The sequence below is a fragment of the Microtus pennsylvanicus genome, chromosome 7, assembly GCF_037038515.1.
Source record: "Microtus pennsylvanicus isolate mMicPen1 chromosome 7, mMicPen1.hap1, whole genome shotgun sequence".
In the NCBI taxonomy this organism is placed as follows: Eukaryota; Metazoa; Chordata; class Mammalia; order Rodentia; family Cricetidae; genus Microtus; species Microtus pennsylvanicus.
The window spans coordinates 125,133,888-125,148,951 of NC_134585.1; positions in this window are offsets into that span (position 1 = coordinate 125,133,888).

The following is a 15,064-nucleotide window of genomic DNA, read 5'->3' on the forward strand; positions in this document are numbered from 1 at the left end:
TAAGTGGACTTTTTGTGTTGGCGGAGCTGCCCTTTTATTATTTTTTTCTCATCAGGGATCGTGGAACCTTGCATTATGGTTCCACAGAACCATCTTGCTGTGACCCTGCAACCTATGTAACCTTGTACAGTGACTAAACTATTGTGTGAATCAGTTTCCTTGAATATAGACTGGAGCTATTACAGCATTTGCTCATGGGGTTTCCATGTAGAGAAAACAAATCAATCCATGCATAGATCACACAATATATTGGCATGTAGTATATGCTCAATAAATGCCAGCTCTTCTAATTAGTAACTTCATATAATAACCTAGGACTTGATGGGACAGAAGGTGGAAGATAAAACTTCCTGGGTACAGAAAACTCATATGCTATATTAAGTATCCTAAAACTATTTCAAAGTTTTAGGCTTGGGAACAACACAACCATATTAGAATTTTAAGAACCTCATCATGGCTGCTTCATTAAAGACAGTTACAAGAGGGAAAGATTGGAGACTCCAGACAACCTGGTTGCATGTGAGTTAAAAATCTTCTCTGATCCTCTTTGTTCTATATTAGCTGATTTTATTCTACATTGCTTAACTTTTCTGTTGCTGTGATAAAACATCATGACCAAGGCAACTTGGTCATAGAAGGAAGAAATTATTTTGATCTGTCATTCTAGAGGAATAAGTTTTTACAGGTGGTGGAACAACATGGCAGCAGGCAAGGCAGCAGGGAGAGAAGGCCAAGAGCTCACATCTTGAATTGCACACATAAAGCAGAGAGAGTAAACTGGAAATGATGTAATTCCTCCAGCAAGGCTGGACCAGCTGGACCACCTAAACCTTTCCAAACAGCACCACCAACTGAAGACCAAGTCTTCAAATGCCTGAGCATATAGGGAACATTTCTCATTCTGAAAGACCCTATAGACCCCCTCTCAGAACCTGCAGCTGGCAAACTCTCATGAGAACATCCTGTTTGCTTGAGCCTGCTCTCATGAGAACATCCCGTTTGCTTAGGAAAACAGTATACCTGTAGTCAGCACATGTGCCAAACTTAGAATATTAGCAGTTTACAAAAGGAACAGTTGCGCCTATGAAAGACCCCAGCTTAGCTGCTCTTATGCCATTCTGCAAAACAGGATATCTGTAAAATAGGATATCTGCGAAGCAGGATATCTGTAAAATAGGACATCTACAAAACAGGATATCTGTGAAATAGGATGTCTGCAAAAACAGGATATCTGTAAAATAAGAACAGGATATCTGTTGCCATACATCTGTGCTGAAAGAGGAAAAACCATTTATGCCCCTCGCCTCATTCCAACCGACCAATAACCACACATCTGCTTCTGTAACCTGCTTTTGCCGCCCTCTTTCCTATAAAAAGACCCTCTCCCAGTCTGTGGGCGTGCAAGTCCTCCAAAGAGACTTTGCCGCCCGCAGGTACCTGTGTATACTCAATAAACCTCTTGCTGATTGCAGCCTGTGGTCTTGGACTGTTCCTGGGATCCCGGGGTCTCCTCCTGAGGGAAGGTCCTCTCCGAGGGTCTTTCAATTCAAACCACTGTATCCTACACTATAGCCCCCATTGGCTCAGGGCCATATTATAATGCAAAATGCATTGAGTCTAACTTCAAAAGTCCCTATAGTCTTTCACAGTCTCAATACAACTTGAAAGTTTCAACTACAAAGTCTCTTCTGAAACTAAAGGAAATTTCATAATTTTAACCCCCCTCCCCATAAACTTAAAATCACATACTTCAAACATATAATGATACAGAATGTATATCATAATTTCAAATTGAGAAATTAGGAGCATAGAAGAAATAAGACCAGAACCCAGTAAGGCAAACATCAAATCCTGTGGCTCCATGTCTGATGTTAGGAATTTTAATTTTAAAGGCCTTATATTGTTCTGCTTCTCCAACTTTGCTGCCTGCATAGACATCCCTCTTTTGGGCTGGTTCTACTTCCTGTCTGTAGCTCTCCTTGGCAAATGTCTTATGGCTCTGGCATCTCCAACATCACTGTAATCCAGGCTTTGCTCTCACAGCTTCACACCTTCACACACTGGCTTCTCATAGCCTCTTGACCTCCCCCTCGTGGTCTTCACTCTAGGATTACCCTGCCACAACTCTTTTGAAACTATATAGGAGGAGTATGACCCCCTTTGTGCTTCCACCCTTCAGGAGTCAAAAGCTAGCACCAGGAGGACAATACTGCCAAGTTTTATTTCCAACTCAGGATGGACACTCAGCCCCCTTAGAATCTCGTTGGAACTAGCTCTTCTACTCAGTTTCCTTTTAGGAGAATAAAAGGCCATTGGTTCTCTCTCACAAATTGATCTACAGGAAGTCTTACTTGAGGACACTCTTTATTCAATGCTAAAGTAAAGGGTTTTCCTTAACAGTATTGATCTTATCTCTTTTAGCACAAGCCATGTCTGAAACACTAAGTTTCCTGGTGCTCTTTTCTCTTCAAACTATATATTTATATTTATTTCTGATCCATGTGCTCTTTCTCATTGTAGACCTGTATAACAGCCATTATAAATAACATATAATATTAGAGTTGGAGAGTTGGCTCAGCAGTTAAGAGCGCTCACTGACTGCTCTTCCAGAGGACCTGAGTTTGATTCCTGACACCCACATAGCAGCTGACCACTGTCTACAACTCCACTATCAGAGGACCTAATGTCCCTTTCTGGACACCAAGGGCATTGCATGCACAGACTCATGGGCAGGCAAAATAGCCTTACACATAAAATAAAAACAAAGGTTAAAAATATCCAAAAACCCATAGATTCAAATTATGCAGCCTTGAAATCACTTCCACCAAACAAATTAGTCCATTGTTTTTAAATTTAGCCTTAGGCAAATTTTTAGGGTGAGGGCAGAAGGCACCTAGATTCTTTGCCAAAATATCACAAGAATGGCCTCTAGCCTAGTTCCCACCATTGTTTCCTTAGGAAACTTTTGAGCAAGACCTCCCTAGCCTGTGGTCTTGGCACTATTGTCTTCCAGGCTCTTACCAGGCTCTTTAATCTCTGCTTACAGCCTGAATAAAAACAAAACAAACAAACAAAAAACTCCACCACCACCCCCCCACATTGGGTTTCTTTGTGTAACAGCCCTTGGTGTCCTGGAACTCACTGTTTAGACCAAGCTGACCTCAAACTCATAGAGACCCACCTGCCTCTGCCTCCCTAGAGCTGGGATTAAAGCTGTGGAACGCCATGCCTGGCTAAAAAATTAAATTCTTAAATCATTTAAATCAAAAATACAAAACCTCTCAGATAAAAAATTCTAGTATTCATTTCCATTTCTAACAATTTGTAACCCATAATTCAGTTAGCTAAGTACAAGCATTCTTGAACATTGTCAAAATAGTATTTTTAGCAGAAAAAGAAAGCAAGCGTTGTTCTGGGGAGTAAATAAAATAACAACGCAAAACTCCTACTGCAATGCAGGACATATAGTAAAAAGCAAGTGCCTGTTTTGATTTTGATATCAGAAGCTTTGCATGGGAGAAGGAAGCAAGTTTCTAGCCAATGTCCCACCATTCTACTTTTCTTGGTGCCTAGAAACACACCAGGTGCAGAAGAACTGGTTCACCTACAGGGTCACTATTCTGCTCAGGTCACCCTACTCTGCAGCCAAAATCCCCACCTCCCATAAAGTACCATCTTCAAGCCAGAAGTAGAATGGAAAGGGGATTACAGAGCACCTTATGACAATAGCCTTTCATTGAAATGATTGTCATTGAAATGCGGCTACTTTCCCATCATTCCTTGGCCATATATGAGCATATATGATGATTTCCATTATCATCTTGCACTTCTGTCTTATGCATTTCCAGATGGCATGAACGGCAATGTGTCTAAGCACTTGTTTGCCTAACACACCCTTGCTCCTGGCAGAGACTACTGAATGCACTGAATGAAGAGCTGACTGATGATGCCCACACAGTGCTGAAATCTTGCCGAGGTGTGAATAAGTATGAGTTGGTTCAATTAAAAGTCAGGAAATTATGTTTTCCTTTACTTCTATCTACCACCTTGGGCTTAATTAGGCAGAACAGGTCAGGCTGTGACTTGTAGGCCCAAAAGATCCCCCCAGGAGACAATCTAAACAACAGCCATATCATTGCATTTATGATCTCCCATGTACCTTGATGAAGAGACTTGGGGCTTGGGTAAAAGTAGCTCAAGGCACGCTGCCCAGTCACCAGCTCATATCTCCAGGAGTCATTTGGAGATGAGCATCCTACATGACTTCCTTCCTCCTACTTCCTTTCTACCAACTCGACAGCACATTTTCTGAGAAGGTGGCAAAGGCCCTGGCCCCATTACAAGCTGTGTGTGTGTGTGTGTGTATTGTTACTTTTCTGTTGCTGGGATAAAACATCACAACTAAATTCTACTTAAGAAAAGAGAATTTACTTTGGCCTCCAGTTCCAGAGGGATAAGAATCAATCATGACTACAAAAGCAAGAAGCTGGGGGATCACATTTTTAACTGTAGCATGAATCAGACACTGGAAGTAGGAAAGTGGGCTATGAACTTCACAGCCTGCTCCTGGAAGTTAACACACCTCCAGCCAATTGGAAACCAATTGAAGCCTAGGGAGGCTATTTCTCATCAAAGCATCACACCTGACCACTGGAATCCAGGTAATAAACTATTCAGGAGCTGATGATACAGGAAAGCCCTGAGCTGGGTATGAGGTTGCCTGAGAAGAGAATCAGGGGTATTAGAGAATAAAAGGTTTCTGGCCCAGTTCTGAGCTTGTAGATTATATTATTTATGCTGTAGTCCTGAGGTTGATAGCTGTGTCCTGGGGGTGTGGGGGTGATCTGTATGTGTGTACAGAGGGGATAGAAGGTGATAGCAGGTCAAGCCGGTTGTGCCACTTGCTACCAACACCTGCTTCTCGCTGAAAGTATTGTTAGTAATGATGGTGAGGGGAAGGATGCTGTCTTAGAAAACATTCGCTGGTGAAAAGGAGTGTGCGTATGTGTGTGCAGGTCTGTGTGTGCTCACACACTCGAGTGTCTGTGGGCATTACTACTTCTTACTATTCAGATTCTAGTGTCCACTTCCACTGGAATACCTCTGCTACTGCTATGGGTAGTGATGATAGCAATGGCTAGGAAAGCCCAGGCCCAGCATATCTGAATATTCACCACCACTATGACCTCTGATTCAGAGCTAAAGAGATGAAAGAAAAGTGCTAGGGATCTGGCCCAGACACATGATTGGTATTTTGGTTAGCTCGGGCAGTGTAGTAAACACTATCAGGTCTCTGCAGAGAGCACGTTCCTAGACTAGAGATGACTGACAGTCTCTTGAGATGTCCCTTGTACAGGGAGAGGAATCGTCTTAAGGCACGTCTCCTATCCATTAGCAGCAGGAGTGGTAGTGTAGTGCTGTTGATGTCGCAGTAGTGATGTAGTAGTGTAGTGCTGTTGATGTCGCAGTAGTGATGTAGTAGTGTAGTGCTGGTGATGTCGCAGTAGTGATGTAGTAGTGGTATCACTACTAGTGGTGTAGTCCTAGTGATTCAGTAGGAGCGGTCGCAGCAGCAGCCGTATTCCGGTGGAAGTGGACAATGGAAGCTGAATATTAAAGCGTGAGCCTCGTCCATGTTAAATCTGATTGCACTGATGACCAGAAGCCTCGCACACTAATCTGCAGTCTACAGAAGTTGATGAACTCAGGGTTCCACAGAGTAGAACTAAACACAGACACTTCTCGCACGGATATCACACTAATCTGCAGTCTACAGAAGTTGATGAACTCAGGGTTCCACAGAGCAGAACTAAACACAGACACTTCTCTCTTCTCCCTTTTCTCTTCTCTTCCAGGTTGATATTTTTTTGGCCCCAGTTCAACTCCAGCACTCACCGTGCAAGCACAACCAGGAATGGAAGTGCTCGCTCTACTGGGGGATTCTCTGAGCCGGGCCGGCTGGTGCCAGTTCAGAATCCGCGATGATCTGGAATCTCTGAGCCGGCGCTGACCACCAAGCATCCCCACCCTTGTCTCATTCCCTTAGGCTCATTTCTGTGTTAGCGTTCCTAGTGTATATGACAGAGCCGGGACCCAGGCTGTTCCCACAGTCACCGTGAACGGATGTGTCAAGACTGCACACTCTTGTGATGTTGCGGTTACTGTTCTACTGCCATGAAGAGACACCATGGCCAAGGCAGCTGACAGAAGAAACATTGAATGGGGGGGGGGCTTGGTTAGTTTCCGAGTGTTAGTCCGTTCTTACCATGGTGTGAAACATGTCAGCAGACAGGCTGTTACGGTGCTGGAGGAGAAGCAGAGAGCTTACATATGACCTGCAAATTGCAGACCAAAAGAAAGACGCTGTGTCTGGCATGGACTTTTGAAACCTCCAAGTCCACTCCCAGTGATACACTTCCTTCAAGGTCACACCACTCCCTGGGTCCTAGACACTCAAATACATGAGCCCATGGGGCCATTCTCATCCAAACTGCCACAGATGACATGAAAGGCTTACCTGTTTCTGATGGGCTCACTCTTAGCCCCAGTAGCGCGTCATCCCTGGAAACAATGAATTATCTACAAAACCAACTCGGAAACCGCAGGTATCTACTTGTGAGAACTTTCTGAAAGACCTGCAGCTTCATATCATTTATCCCCTAGTATTAGAAAGGATTCTTTGGAATAACAGAACTTATACAATAAATATATATGCAGATGTAAAAAGGAGATGTATAGGTTGTAGTCCAGCTAGTCCAATAATGGCTGTCTCCCCACAGAACCAATAGACTCTTAATCCATTGGTTGTTCAGCCCATGAGGCTGGAAGGCTCAGCTGGCCTTCAGTGTATGTCGGAACCCTGAAGAAGTAGGCTCTTCCATCAATGAAGGAATGCCTCAGAAGCAGAATACATGCACTTGCCAGTGAGAATTAGGGCAAACAGGCAAAGCAGGCTTCTTCTGTGTTTTTTATAAAGGCTGCCATGAGAAGGTGTGGTTCAGATTTATGGTGGCTCTTCCCATCTCTAGTGATCCAATCAAAAAAAAAATCCCTTTATAGGTGTTGTGCCCATGGGATTTTAGTTAGTTTGATGTAGTCAAGTTGACAGCCAAGATTAGCCATTACACCCTGTGAACATTTAATCAGGGTCATTAGTAAACAATTGACTTAGTATACACTATAGAGTGTGTGTTAGTATTGTAACTTACCATCTCACACAAGTATGCAGTAAAGAATTAGATGTGGGGCTGGCGAGATGGCTCAGCGGTTAAGAGCATTGCCTGTTCTTCCAAAGGTCCTGAGTTCAATTCCCGGCAACCACATGGTGGCTCACAACCATCTGTAATAAGATCTGGTGCCCTCTCCTGGCCTGCAGGGATACATGCAGACAGAATATTGTATACTTAATAAAATAAATAAATAAATATTTTTTTTTTAAAAAAAGAATTAGATGTGAAGGCTGGGGAAGAGAAAGTGGTGGAGGCCTTCCTGATGCAGGAGCTATCCAAGCATCTTTTGATCCCACATCATGCTATGGAACAGGTGTGCTTAATCCCTGGCTTAATCTGTGTCCACGTGTTGAGGAGAGAAAATAAGTGCTTGTAGGCTGCTCTGAAACCATGAGGCCCAGATCCAACCAGAATGTAGACAGAGTGTGGTTGTTCATTGTTTGTTTTGTTGTTTTGCTTGTTTTTGGTTTTGGGTGGGGCCCACCCAGCTCCCAAATAAATGCCCGGCCTTAGTGTGGCTTGTTACTAGCCAGCTTTTCTAACTTTAATACTGTGTCTCTTTAACTACATTTTCATTTGGGCTTTTTACCTTTCTTTATTCTACATTTCTTTCTTCCTTCCTTCCTTCCTTCCTTCCTTCCTTCCTTCCTTCCTTTCTTTCTTTCTTTCTTTCTTTCTTTCTTTCTTTCTTTCTTTCTTTCTTTCTTTCTTTCTTTCTTTCTTTCCTTCTTTCTCCGTGTGTGGCTGTGTGGCTGGTCCCTGGTGTCCTCCTATCCCTCTCCTTTTCTTGCTCCTCCCTCTTCTCTCAAGCCTAGAATTTGTTTCCTATTTGTTCTTTCTGTCTGTCAGTCCTGTCTATTTCTCTCTCCACCTAGCTATTGGCCATTCAGCTCTTTATTAGACCAATCAGGTATTTTAGGCAACAACACAGTTTTACAGAGCTAAACAAATGCAACATAAAAGAATGCAGCACTTCTTTGTGTCATTAAACAAATATTCCACAGCATAAATGAATGCAACACATCTTAACCTGTTATTCCACAACACAAAGTGTCAGGTATCTTCATAGCAGTGGGGGAGCAACTAATGTGATGACTATTCATACTTCAGAAAGACACTTGAAAAACTAAATGATACTGCAAAACTGAAACCATTGGCTACAATGTTCAACTCACAGTCAGCTTCCAGCCGGCTTTTTCAAATTTGAAATCAAGAAAAGCAGGTGTCTGATGTCTGGCGCCCTTACCTGTGGTTACTACTAATCTATCTTAACGAGCTTTCTAGAGCTAGTGATCGTCAAGCACTGTGTCCCATGACTAAGAACCACACGTCTTCTAGCTGTTGTGGAAGGTCAGAGGAGGTCTTGCTTCCTCCAGCGTTGGTCTTTGCAGGCACAGCAAAGCTGAATGTGCCACAGTGAATAGGTATTAATCAGAAGACATGAGGGTCTCAGACTGCAACTTGAAACTGGTAACTTTGTTTCCTGGAGAAGGACAACAGATTAATGTGGGGTTAGTATTACGAAAAAGTCTTGAATTTGTTTAAGTGACCAAGCTTGTTTGGTCACTCCCTATTTCGTCTGGGGGCAAACCTCTCTCTTCCTTAGATTAGAATTTTCATCATTGAAGGGATGCACAATTACCCGTCTTTACTCAGGATGTTGGATTTTTGTTCTAAAACCAGGAACATCCAGAGTAACTGGATCAAGTTGGCCAATTCTGCCTATGAGCCTATTTTCTAATAATCGAAGTTTCAATCACTGGCCCACCCAGTTTAACCTGTTTTAAGTGCATTCAGTTGCAAGAAATAGAGTACTCACCTCACACTGGCTTTTGAAGAAAATGATGATGAGCAGCCCCTGTGTCTCCCCAACAGCGCCGTCAAGGGTGCACGATCATTCAGTGTCTTCTCAGTCCACAGTCAAAGTCTGCTGCTTTGTCCAAGAATCATCTCTCTTCTATGCACACAGAGGGAACAGAAGAAAGTACCTCTGTTTATGAGGACGGCAAAGGATTTTCTAGAACACTCCTATCAGACTTCTCATATGCCATTTTCAGAACTTGGTGATGTTTAGCTACCTCTGACTGCTAGAGAACTTTCTGCTCTCTGTGAGTTGAGGCATCAAGACAGATTCCACAGGTCCTTGGAGTGCATGGTTAGCAAATATCCTGTAATACTGCCTTCCTGAGAACAAGGATGAGGAAGTCATAACTCTTTGTAAAGTGGGCAAAGACCCTGGAGCCAAGTCAGAGGGCTGTAATGAGAAGGCCTGGATGTCATGAATGAAGCTCAGCCTTCTGAGGTCTGGAGTGCTGAGCAGAGGCATGAGGAGGTTGGGGGGACAGTACTATGTTTGCTGCAGCTGATGAAGACAGCTTCTTCTTGCCTCCCTTTTCCCAGGGGCTCTGGACATTCCAGGTGCTTAGCCCTGTGCAGTGTGTGGATATTGCTGAGCTATAGAAATGGTCCTCCTGTGCCACCTCCCAGGAAATGAGTAACGCCTGGACCCCTCTGAGGTAGCCACCCAGAGCAGTCCAATTCCTGAACAATGGTGTGGGATTTGGGGAACAGACCATTTCTTCACAAGAAGCACAGCTGTCTGTTTATAACAGCACCACACTGTACTCTTCTCATAGGCTGGGCAAAGAATTTGGCATTATCTCTAATAAGAATAATGGTTCTTGGGTGGCCAGTGGCAGTGACACAGTGACCGAGGTCAGGCTGGTGCAAGGTTTTCCTTTCTTGTTGTTTATGGTTGTTAGGTGCTGTTCCTACACTTTGTGAAATGACCAGCAAATAGTAGACACTTATTATGTGTGAAATTAATATCCTCTCCACCAGCTTCTTCCATTTCTTGGTTTCTGAAGAACTTACCTTTACACATGTATGTGTGGTATGTATGCATGCATATAAGGATGCTCACAGATGTGTGGGCACATGTGGATGTGTGGGCGTATGTAGAAGTTCAAGGTTGATGTTAGAAGCCTCCTTCCAGCACATGTGTGCATGCATATAAGGATGCTCACAGATGTGTGGGCACATGTGGATGTGTGGGCATATGTAGAAGTCCAAGGTTGATGTTAGAAGCCTCCCTCCAGCAATATTGAGCTTATTCATTGAGGCAGAATCTCCAGGTTGCACCCAGAGCTCACCAATACAGCTAGTCTGAATAGCCAGATTGTTCTGAGGATCCCCTGTCTTTGCTTACCATGTGTTGGAATGATAGGTGGGCGCCTAGGCTCATCTGGCATTTACACAGATTCTGGGCATTAGGGCTGCAGCCACACCACACTGGCACACCTAGCCTTGACAGTCTAGAATTTAACTTTTTAGTGAAAATCTGTATCCCAGCACCTTTTAAAATAGTGCCTGGCACATAGGACATATTCGTGGAATGAGAGCTACATAAATAAGATTCACAGTCCCCAGGCTTTCTAAGTATTTGCACAGATAGAGAAAATGTGTGGGATTGGTTGGTTTGATCCTCTGCTTTTGTTAGTGAGAGTCGAGACTAGAGCAGAGACGCTCACAGAGCTAAATTTATAAGGTGCCATTACTCTGCTCAGCCTTGGGCAGCATGCACAACCAGGAGTCTTGAATGGAGCTAGAAGGAAGACAACTGGAAGTGATGTTGAGGCTAGACTGCAACACCCAGTGTTTCCATGAGGAAAGTTGCCTCATTATGAGGCAAGATTTAGTAAAACTGTTGAAAAAAATCTACACTAAAATATCAGGTGGATTCTTGGTTTCAGTGGTAGCTAGAATGATAGTCTTGTCCTCTCAGCTACCAGCTCAGTTTCTGCAAAGGAGTGGAAATAATGGAAGTGCTCACCTGGCAAGACTGCCGGGAGAAGAAACTAAAGAGTCGGTGCACGAACGCCCAATCTCCTGCAGCTGTCAGGACGGCTGCATATTATTAGATGCAGCATGCTGGGTTAGAGTGTTGCCCCACTTTCTCTTATCTTTCAGGGAGAAATTCCCAGTTGCCAAAGTTCACTGATGTCCAAGGTTTAGCTTTGCACTGATCCCATCTCTTTTGACTGGTGCCTCTGCCTATCACTGTCCTGTCAACTCTCTCCACCCCTTTCCATTTGGCCCTAAACGAACTTGTCGGGGCTGCCAGAATGCCCTGCCATTCTGTTTTTCACACCGGTGCCCCTGTGTTACTCCAAGGAAGAGAGGCTGATTGGTCAGCTGATGGTCGGCTGAAGTCTGGCTATGAATTGACAGGAAGAGGACACCAGCCATTGCCTCCTGCAAGGCGCTATTCTGCTCAACTGGTACCAGGTTAAACCAATAATTAAACATCCATAAATTTGCCCACCCGTTGTAAAGTACTAAATGTCAAGGAATTTTGTGAGCTAGTTCTTTAGCTGCAGGCATCTTGACACCAACTGTGGTGAGTTTATTCACACCAAAAGCAATAGGCAGACACCACATATCAGGACATTGCAACCCCTGCAGACATCATGTTACCAAACAAATCCTTCTACAACTTCGCTAACTGGGGAAAAAAAAGAGACTACAGGATTCTGGCTTGTGCTGTGGTTTTACATCTACATTTTTATAAAAGTGGTTCTTTAAATTGTGAAAGTGATACAAGATACAAGTTTTTTAATGAACTACTCAGATAACATGGGGCAATAAAAATGGAACAGTGGGAGGGAGTCTTTTTCATTTATCCCTTCTGCCTACAAATATATTCTTATTTTCTTTTGTGTCTCTCCAGAAGACTTTGTGGATATAGAAAAAGTGACATATACACACTGCTTTATCAAATGGGCTGAACTTAAAACATGAGACTGTTTGATTCTTTCTTCAGTTACTGCTGTTCACCGTGTTATATACACTCCCTCTGACTCACCCCTGAAGACTGGCTTGAGCAGACATAAGAGCTTTTGGTCACTTCCAGGCACTGAACAAAATAGTTTAGTCCAGTTCAATTGAAAACTTAAGCCTCAAATCCAGTCGTAGGCCTGACCTGGCACTCAGAAACATGCAGTGGGAAACAGATCACTCATTCTCCAACCATCCCTTTCCCTGGAAGCAGAGGTAGATAGGTGAATTATTTTTATTTAGTGGCTGCCCTTTGTAGACCCATTGTATCTCAGATGATTGGCTTTCTTCTCTCTTCTCTTATGGTAGACAAGCTATTGTTAGACCTGCCTCTGGGGGCTTCCTTATGCAGGTGTCCTGCTGGCTGGCCTCTGGTAACCCTCACTGTATTCTTAAGCCATTTGTTGAGTGTCCTTTCCCCAAAGAAGACAGCCTTCTTTGGTGAAATAGTATCAAAAGAGCTCTAAAACCCTTCAGAATCACCCAGTTCTTCGTGTAGTAGGAGGTCGTTTCCTCCTTCGTTTCCTGGCCTCCCAGACTCCCGAAATAACCACACAGAAACTGTATTAATTAAGTCACTGCTTGGCCTATTAGCTCTAATTTCTTATTGACTAGATTTTACATCTTAATTTAACCCATTTCCACTATTTCATATTTTACCACAAGGCTCATGGCCTACAGGCAAGGTTTCAGCATGTCTGTCTCTGGCAGCAGCTCCATGACTTCTCTCTGACTCCGCCTTCTTTCTCCCAGCATTCAGCTTAGTTTCCCCCACCTAACTAAGTTCTACCTTGCTATAGGTCCAAAGCAGTTTCTTTATTAATCAATGGTTTTCACACCATACAGAGGGGAATCCCACATCAGCCTAGGAGTGCCTAGGGTGTGCCCAGGTGAGTTGTGGATCTCTGTAGCTCAGTGAACTTGGAGTTAGAAAAGGAGCCAGTATCCATTCCTATAAATGTCTGTTTGTGTGTTGTGTGTGTGTGTGTGTGTGTGTGTCTGTGTGTGTGTCTGTGTGTGTGTGTGTGTGTGTGTACACTACCCTTTGGGGACGTTCTTCAGTTAATTTGTGTTGCAGAGGAGCCCTCTGCTTTCCTCTGAATTTTTCTCCTTGTTGTGACCAATACCTGACAAGACACAATTTGAAGGGGAAGGTGTCTGTTTTGATTTATAGTTTCAAGAAATACATTCCATCACAACAAGGAAGGCATGGTGGTACATAAGCAATCAAAAAGCAGAGAGGGAACAGGAAGTGGAGTCAGGCTATAAAACATCAAGCCTCACCTCCTGCTCTATGACCCACTTCCTGCAGCAAGGTTCTACCACTTCTTCCTGGGGGCCAAGTATTTAAACACACAGTACTTTGGGGACCATTTCATATTAAAACCACAATGTCTCACCACTGATATCCATAGACTCACGGACATCTCATTGCACAAAACACATTCATTTCAAATTCCAAAGCCCCTATAGTCTTTAGCAGTGTCAAGACTCTTCTAAGTCCAAAGTCTCTTCTGAGACTCAAGGTAAATCTCTTAACGGTGAGGCCCCCAAAAGTTACATACTTACAACATATGTTAGCACAGAGTAAATGTTTCCATTCTGAAAGAAAACGGAAGCATAGCAAGCAGATATTGGACAAAACAAGCCAGAAAACTAACAGGACATACGGCAAATCCTGCAGCTCTGTGTCAGCACCTGGGGGTCCTGAGAGCTTAGGGAGTCCTGCCCCTCCAGTTTGTTTTCTCAAAGCACATAAAGGCACTCTGTTGAGAATATCATTTTCTTCCACAGATGACACGTGGTTGTGGCTTCTCCACCATCCTGGGAGTTTGGATTTCACCTTCACAGCTCATACTATGGCCTATTAAGAATTTTCTTGTGGTGATCCCAACCATTGCTTGGTCTTGGTAACTCTCTGAAACTGTGGACCGAAGCTCTGTGGACCCCTCAGTCTTGTGTCTCTTCATGACTGAAACACCAGCATCATACAGGCGATGCTGCCTAGTTCAAATCACCAACTTGAGGTAGCAACTGTGGTAGCCTCTGTGGATCCTGGGGACATTTTTTCCAAGGCCACCACTTTCAGGATCAGGGAGGTCCTCTTGATAATGAATTCACAGAAAGAAGCTTTTGTCTCCTCTAAGTTGCTTTATGTCAGAACACCTCATCGCCATAACAGAAATGAAATCAGGACAGAAAATGGTATGGAGGAGTGGTGAACCTAACAATGTGGATTTTAAACTTTTAGGGATTTGAAGGAATGTGGAAGAGTTGGAGCTTTGGGCTAGAAAAGCTGATGAATGTTGTGGAAACAGCTTTGATGAGCCATTCTAGTGGGAGTTCGGAAGGAAGGAGTGCTGAGAGAAATACAGACAGGGGAAGCCTGGCTCATAAGGTTTGGGGCAGGCACAAGAATTTCGTCAGGAACCTGGATAGATGTTATGTGATATTTTGAACAGGAATTAGGCTATATTCTGCCTGTCCAGGGAGTTGAACAAACTTGAACTTGCAAACAATACACTGGTTTGCATGGCAGAGAATATTTCAGGATCAGAAAGCATCCAGGTTGGTGCTGAAGAAGGAGATCAGCATCACTGCAGAGAACCTCCTGCAGGCCACAGGAGCAGTAAGAAAGTATTCTCTCCAAGTTGGCTCACTTAAGCAGATCTAATGGAGACCCAATGGACTGGGCTACATCTCAAGCAGGAAGCAGGATTTGGCAATGTCATAAACATCGAGCTTGCTAGTTTTGTATCAACTTCACACAAACCAGTCATTTGGAAAGAGGGACGTTAAATTGAGAAATGCTTCCATAAGAGAAGTCTGTAGGCAAGTCCTTTGTGTATTTTCTAATCAGCGATTGATGTGAGAGGTCTCAGCTCATTGTGAGTGGTGTCTCCCCTGGACTGCTGACCCTGGGTGCTATAGAAAGCAGGTTGAGCAAGACAGTAGCAAGCAAGCTAGTAAGCACAGTCCCCCATGGCCTCTACTTCAAT